Genomic DNA, 7,682 nt, shown 5'->3' on the forward strand with positions numbered 1-7,682 from the left:
GGGTGACATGCAACTTGATGTTTCTGAACAAAATGTTGTTCAAGAAGCGATCTTTGAATGTGAATTTGATACTCAAATCACTTCCGAGTTTTACTCATCAAATCAAATTGTAAGTTTATTTATGATTAACTTTTTTTTTGTAATATGAATTTCTTAAATTTATGTGATGTTTTTTCATCTTTGTTACACACTAAAGCTTTCCAATGTTCTCATCCATATTCTATATATTTTTTTTAAATGCAGCCCCAAAATGTTGCTTCATATCTCAAAGAAGTTGGGGTTGATAAGTGGATTTTTGTCAGTCCTTACCAATATCCGGGGGAATTTCGCATGCACATTCTTCCGAATTCCAGACATGCAAAGATGTGGAATGGATGGAGAAGTTTTTGCAATGTTAACGACATATCCGCTACAGATCTTCTCTGATTTCGTTTTACCAATGCTGTTAATCGCGTTGCTTATATTTTCAGGATGTAGTCTATCTGTCTAATGTTCTATTTATGAGGGTATTTGTGTGTATGTTATTGGATTTAGGAGTGTTCTCAGTATGAGGTTGTCTGTATCAATGGGTTGTTTGAGTTTCTCATCTATGTGCTTTTATCAAGCAACATTTGCAAGGAATGTTTGCATTATGTATAATCTATACTATTTTATTCCAAGCTTCCATCACCTTGCCTTCCTAAATTCAAATAGGGCCTTCTTATTATTGTTTAATATATATTAAAATCACTTAAGGATTAAATGCAGTTCTTAGCCCTTTATATAATTTTTCAAAGTATCATTTTCAATAGGATTAATTTCACAAATGGATTAAATTATTAGGTGGGATATTTATTAATTCCTACTCATTAGGATTAAAAAAAACGTGAATATAAGTTGCCCCAATGTGTTTATAATGGTTTGCCATATGATTAGTGGTGTATTTGATAGAGGAATCTATATTTAATGTAATTCCTATAACAATCTAATGGATCTAACAATTGATCTTATAACAACTTTCCCATAAATACCTTCCAATTGATAAGTAAGTTTTTGGAAGTTGTATAGCTTCTAAATTATTTTTTTGTTTTATATTTTTAAATGATTTTTAAATTTTTAAAAGATTATAAATCCATGTCAATCACCTATCCCACGTTGGTTTGTATCTTCCAAAACCTGTTTTTACACATAGACAGTTGTATGTTGCTCTATCAAGGGTAAAATCTAGTAAAGGTTTGAAGATATTGATTTTAGATGATGAAGGATCTGTTTCAAACAAGACAAAGAATGTTGTCTACGAAGAAGTATTTCACAATATCTGACAGGTTAGTTAAGTTCTTACATGTAAATCAATTAATTTATTCTATAGATTCTTATATTTTTTACATTCCATATTTCATTCTATCTAGATAAGCTGAATTGGAAATCATATCTTAGTGCAAGGAATTCAATTTTGAGGACAAACGGTGAGATGTATACTGAAATAGCTCATTTGTAAATTAATTTTTAAATTACTAAGTTCTTTTAGTCTAATATATACCAGCTCATAATTTTCAATGTGGATTTCACATACAGGGAAATGTCCTGAAACAGATGTTAATGTATATATGTAGAGCTTAGAGGAAGCTAATCATCTATGCATGATCTCGGGTAAATTTCATTTCATTAATATTTTATTTTGGCTTTCGGAGAAATTTTATTCTAATATTAATACTTCTATTTTTCGTTGCAGAGTTTTATGGAAACTAAAGAAGTATATTTACTCCATCTCTTATAGGATAGCTGGCTCACAACAGAAGTTTGATCCAGAAGATATTATTTGAAACTAGCTTCAATTCTTACTCTAAGCTATCCTGTTTTGCTTTTTGTCTGTGGTATATTTAACCGTTTTTTTCATCTTCATATCAAGAGTAGGAGTAAAAAATTGGCCCCAACTTCATCTGTTTTGTTAGCATTATTTCATTATCATATAATCATTTCATGGAAGGGGAAATCAGTTCAGGATATGATTTTGCTGGAGTAGCAGTAGTATAATATATGAATGTGAAATGTATGAATGTTTTATTTTCTCCTTTTATAAACTAAATTTTAAACCTTTTCTCTTTAAATATTTTATTACATTATTATTTTTTTCGAATTCCAAAATATATAGATAAGAAGCCCCGACAAAAGATTATAGAAGAGAAACAAAACATAAACCCCAAACTCGCAAAAAAGAAGCAGAAAAACTAACAACTGGAGTCCCGAAAAGGCGACCACAGATCTAGAAAAGCAACCTTCAAGTCACTCCCTAAAGGAAAAACAAAATACAACCCTAACCTTGTACCAGAGAGAAAATACCAAACAAATCCAAAAGAAACAAACGCAAAACTCAGATTGTGATGCATAACTATGTCACAATTATTTATGTATGTGATGCATATTTACGCGTTAAATAAATAATATAACAAGTAAAAGTTTGTCAAAGCATGCTAACCTTGTTAGTATTAGGCTTAATTGCAACTTTGGTCCTTGACGTTTACCAATTCCACAATTTTAGTCCCCCACCTAATTTAATTACATGAATGGTCCCTGACTTTGCTGCCTGTCTGCAATGTTGGTCCTTTCGTTTATTTGTTAACGGAGGAGGCTTACGTGGATGTCCAATTGGAGAGAGAAAGAAGGACTGAAGAGAGAGGGAAGCGCGTGAGTTGCACGTGAGACCTGCAACGGTCATCTTCTACCCTCTTCCTCCTTAAAAAACAGAGCACCGTGAGGAAGATGTTTCGAAGCTTGAGATTTAGCGAAAAGGGAAGAGATAAAGAACGAACGAGTCCCTAGATGCGAGGAAGAAGGTTTAATCAGTTGCTGATCTCTTTCTCTCTCCAATTCAACTTCCACATCAGCTAAGTGACCATCCACGTAAACCTCCTCCATTAACAAACAAACGGTAGGACCAACGTTGCAGACTGCCAGCAAAGTTAGGGACCATCTGTGTAATTAAATTAGGTGGGGGACTAAAATCGTGGAATCGGTAAACGTCAAGGACCAAAATTGCAATTAAGCCTTTATATTAATAAGGTGCAATGTGATAAGTGGAATATCCAATTGTCATTTAATTGTAATAGATTTAACTAGGCGAGACCTAGAGGCAGTAAGTTGGGCTTAATTCATGAGATAAATTATAATAAGTGTTTTTCTCTCAATTATCCAAGAATTGTATAAGATACAATTGGAAAATAGTTCCCTACATAACTTACTATTAAGTGATAAGTCAAAGCTGACTTAAGAATAAGAGAAAAATAAATAATTTCCCACTATATACAAATATAAGTTTGGTTTAAGAGTGTTTATTATATGAATCAAATAGTTGGGATGACATTTAACTAAAGACCTAACTAAATATTCATATTCTGATACTTACATTCACATTTTATTTATGTTGATAAATAACCATGACAACAAGTGACTTATTATCGTGGTCTATTCTTGAGAAGGGAAAATTGTCAAGAACAAACTTCCTTAATTGGTATAAAACTTTAGGATTGTCCTAAAGCAAGAGAATAAGCAGTATGTCATAGAAGAGCCACTTCTTGAACCCTGTTAGAATAGAAACACGAATACATATCAAGAGTAGAGAGAAACACACAAAAGTTTGTTCACGCAGTTCGGCCAAATTGTCTGCGTCTGCGACTATAGTGTAGCTATAGTTCCGTTTATTGATTCTCTTCTGAATACAATAATAGGGTTTCAATGTTATAAGCTTATACGATGATACTAATGATCCATATTACAATAATATCCCTGAACCGTACCGCGGGGGGCAAACCCCCCAAACCCTAATCGCCCCCCCAACAACAGTTGGGCCAAAACGCACGGGCAATGGGCTGCTACGCGGACCACGACCCATTTCCCCAATGACACTGCCTATGAACCATACTCAACAATCTCCACCTTGGCGAATATCAAACCCCTATGAAGATTCACGCCATAACCTGAAAATTAGGGTGGGTGGTTCCTGCTTGCTTAACACTGAGAGAAATGTAACAAGTCCAAACAATGTTTGAACTTGTCACTGGTGACTGGCTTGGTCAGCATATCGGTTGCATTCTCTTAAGTGTGAACTATCTGAAGTAATATCTGTCTGGACGCGGAACGCGACCAATTGCCCCAATGACACTGCCTATCAGCCATACTCAACAAACCCCCCACCAAGAATGCCTTAAGAGCTTACAAAAACACGTATAACAAGCATGAGGATGATGCTCTAGATGTTAGTTGGCTCATGCTGGCTAACATGAACTTGGAGCTCCAAAGCAACATGAGAACATATAAGCGTACAGTATGATCATGCACTTAAAGAAGTTCTATCAAGGGAAAGCTAGGCATGAGAGATTTGAGGTCTCCAAGAAGCTTTACCAATGCAGACTAGCAAAGGAAAGTCATGTAAGGGATCATGTACTCACGATGGTTGAGAACCTAAAGAGACTTGGATTCCCACTAGGCTAAAAGTTGGTCACTGATCTTATCTTGCAATTGTTGCCAGATAGTTTCAATTAATTCGTCATGAATTATAACATAAATGAAATCGAAGAAACACTTTCATAATTGAACATGTTGAGCAATTCAGAAAATATTTTCTCAATTTCGATCATGTTATAGTTCTTGACGAATTGATTGAAACTATACGTTAACGATTGCAGGATAAGATCAGTAGTCACCTCTTGTCCCAGTGGGCATCCAAGTATCTACAAGTTCTCCATGTATCCAATCGTCTTGAGTACATGATCCCCTACAAGAATTTCCTCTGCCATGCTACATTGATAAAGTTTCTTGAAGACCTCAAACTACTCATGCCTAACTTTCCCTTGTTAGAGCTTCTTTAAGTGCACGATCATATAATAAGCTTCCATGTTCTTATGTTTCTTTTGGAGTCCAAATTCCATGGTAGCCTCCATGAGAGAACTAATATCTAATGTATCACCCCCACACTTCTTGTAAGCATTTTTGTCAAATCCTCAACGAGGGGTTCATGAAATAGCTCTTATGGAACATATTGTTTTTTCTCTTTCTTGAAGACAATCCTCAAGTTTATATACGAACAAAAGAAGTTTGTTGCTTAAAGTTTTTCATTATCAAGAATAGATTACAACGTTAAACTATTTGTTGTTGTAATGGTGATTTATCATGATAATAAAATATGTGTGTAAGTATCAAAATATAAATATTCAATTATGTTTTTAATTAAATATCATCTCACTATTTGATTCACAAAGTAAACCCTCTTTTAAACAATCTTATTATTATATATAGTGGGCCTAGGCCAATATTTCTCATATTCTTAAGTTAGTTTTGACTGGTCACTTAATTACATTGGGCTTAATATGATACTGTGTATTTTAAACCTATGATGATATTAGCATACCTGCAATAACTTTGCCAGATAATTCTCCCTTCTTGAAGTCACTCATGAGTTGTTTTAATTTGGCATGGAACATAAGACATGCAATATCAGGGCGGTCATATGCAGACAGACCATCTTTTGATAAATGTCGTATAATCTCAGGCCATTTTGGATTGCATGTCATTGTGATAAACAAATCTGGGTAACCAAATTTCCTGCAAATGACCATCACATCTTGGCAATCATTAAACATAAATCGCTTCCCACCTGTGTATGAAGAAGGCAATACAATTCTAGATCCGACCGTGGATGCATTCATGTCCCCACGATCGACAACCTCATATATCCATGATAGGAATTCTTTACGAATGATGTGTTGCTTATTCCTAATAAATTCGGGACGATTCAATCATGTAATAGCAATCAAGCACAAATTGTTGTAACAACCTTCTGCTTATAAGCAACCGATTGCACTCAAAGGAGCGTTCTTGTAATCTAAAAGCAACTCATTCTCTGAGTGAGAAACGAGTTTGTTTCCAATCCTTTCTTTGTCGTGATCCTATATTATCTTCGTACCCATCTATGCCATAAGGGAACATAATAGGGTATTGAAGCGGTAAAAATGATGTATGACACTCAGGGATCCTTTGCAAGAACCCACACCGTGTACGTATTATGATATCACAACCACAGTTGGAGCTAACAAAATCACCAACAATTAGTGTCGCGACCTCATCTACATTAGGAAGATTATATGTGTGAGGGTTTATCATACATTTCCTAAATAACCTCAAAGCAACATTGGTGTCTCGGCCTTCTTCAATAAAATCTCGAACTCTCCTAAATGATTCAGCCAGTACATTGAACTCATCGACCATCTTCAACAAATCATGAATTAATGTTGGGTCAAGATTGGATCTACTTGAACTTTCACTAAATGCAAAAGAATACAATTAAGTTAAAAAGCTAAACTGGGCAGGCAAAAATATGGGAAGATTTTACAAACCTAATACGTTGTGATAAATTATAACCACCCCATTATACTTACTTTAAATGATTCATTATATTCGCAACTTCATTCCTGGAGTCGTAAATATATAGTTGGGCAAATTTTCGACATTTCTCATTCATTAGGTAGCAGGCTACCTATACGATGGTAATTTTGACCACTATTGACAAATTGCGGTGGTCCACTGCCATCGTTAATATTTGTATCGACTTTTCCCCCAAGAGATGTGAATGCGAACATATTGTTGTACGTACGAATATGCTCCATGAAGTGACAACTTCTTTGCTCAACTCCAGATAATAGATCTCCTAACAACTTTGGGGTGGTTTGAAGTATGGCAACAAAATTTTGCATTCCAAGCAACAATTAGAAAATTTGGGCCTCGAAGATTGTCTAGATTTTTTAGCTCTTTAAGAGTACCAAAATTGAGCGCCACAATATCGACAATGATTACCCATATCACCAAAATCAATGTACAAAGGGGACGTTTTGGGCTTGTCATATCTGATATTATATTTGATGCAAAGGATTCAAAAGTCAAGACAAAGAAATAAGAAGGCTAAGAAATTGTTCCATATGGATTATAGACTGAGATATGAAGACATTGTTCAATGGTGAAAAGGTTTTCTGAAACGTGAAAATATTTACAGGTAAAACATGTGCATGATCCTTGGAAGACCAAACAAACTAATTATTAGAGCAGTTATAATTTAATTTATAATAAAGCTTCATCATTACATATGCCTTGGTAGCCCACATTACAGAAGACAAACGTTTAACTTCAGCACACTTACCGAATTCCAATATTTACATTTTAAGCAATGAATATCTCGTTAATAATGATTAGTGTGGGAAAGAAATTTTTTAATGCAATACAGATGAAAATGTGGCTATTTATTGTTCAATTAGGAAAAGTTACATACCAAGACACATAGGGAATCTAAAACAAAGAGAAAGAAAGTTTCTGGAAAAGAAAGGGAATTGAAAAGACACATGTAACTGCAAGGAATCTCATATTCTCCATTGGATGTTAGGGTGTGGATAAGTCAAACATCAACATATCTGTAAAGACTAAAAGAAAGTAGAGAAAACTCATAATCTTCCTGAGAATTGAAACACAGGTGAAATAAGTTTGTGTTGTTTCGTTTTCTAATGCAATGTATTATATATTTGTATCTACTAATTTTTATTTAAAAAATGAAATATTTTTAGTTAAATTCCCAACCAATCTCCATTAATAGCTAGTTTTCTTGTTTGAAAGTAGTATTGATAGAAATCACCGTAACAAAATTAGTGTTGATTTTTTTTTTT

Source organism: Lotus japonicus, chromosome 4 (assembly GCF_012489685.1).
Source record: "Lotus japonicus ecotype B-129 chromosome 4, LjGifu_v1.2".
Classification (NCBI taxonomy): Eukaryota; Viridiplantae; Streptophyta; class Magnoliopsida; order Fabales; family Fabaceae; genus Lotus; species Lotus japonicus.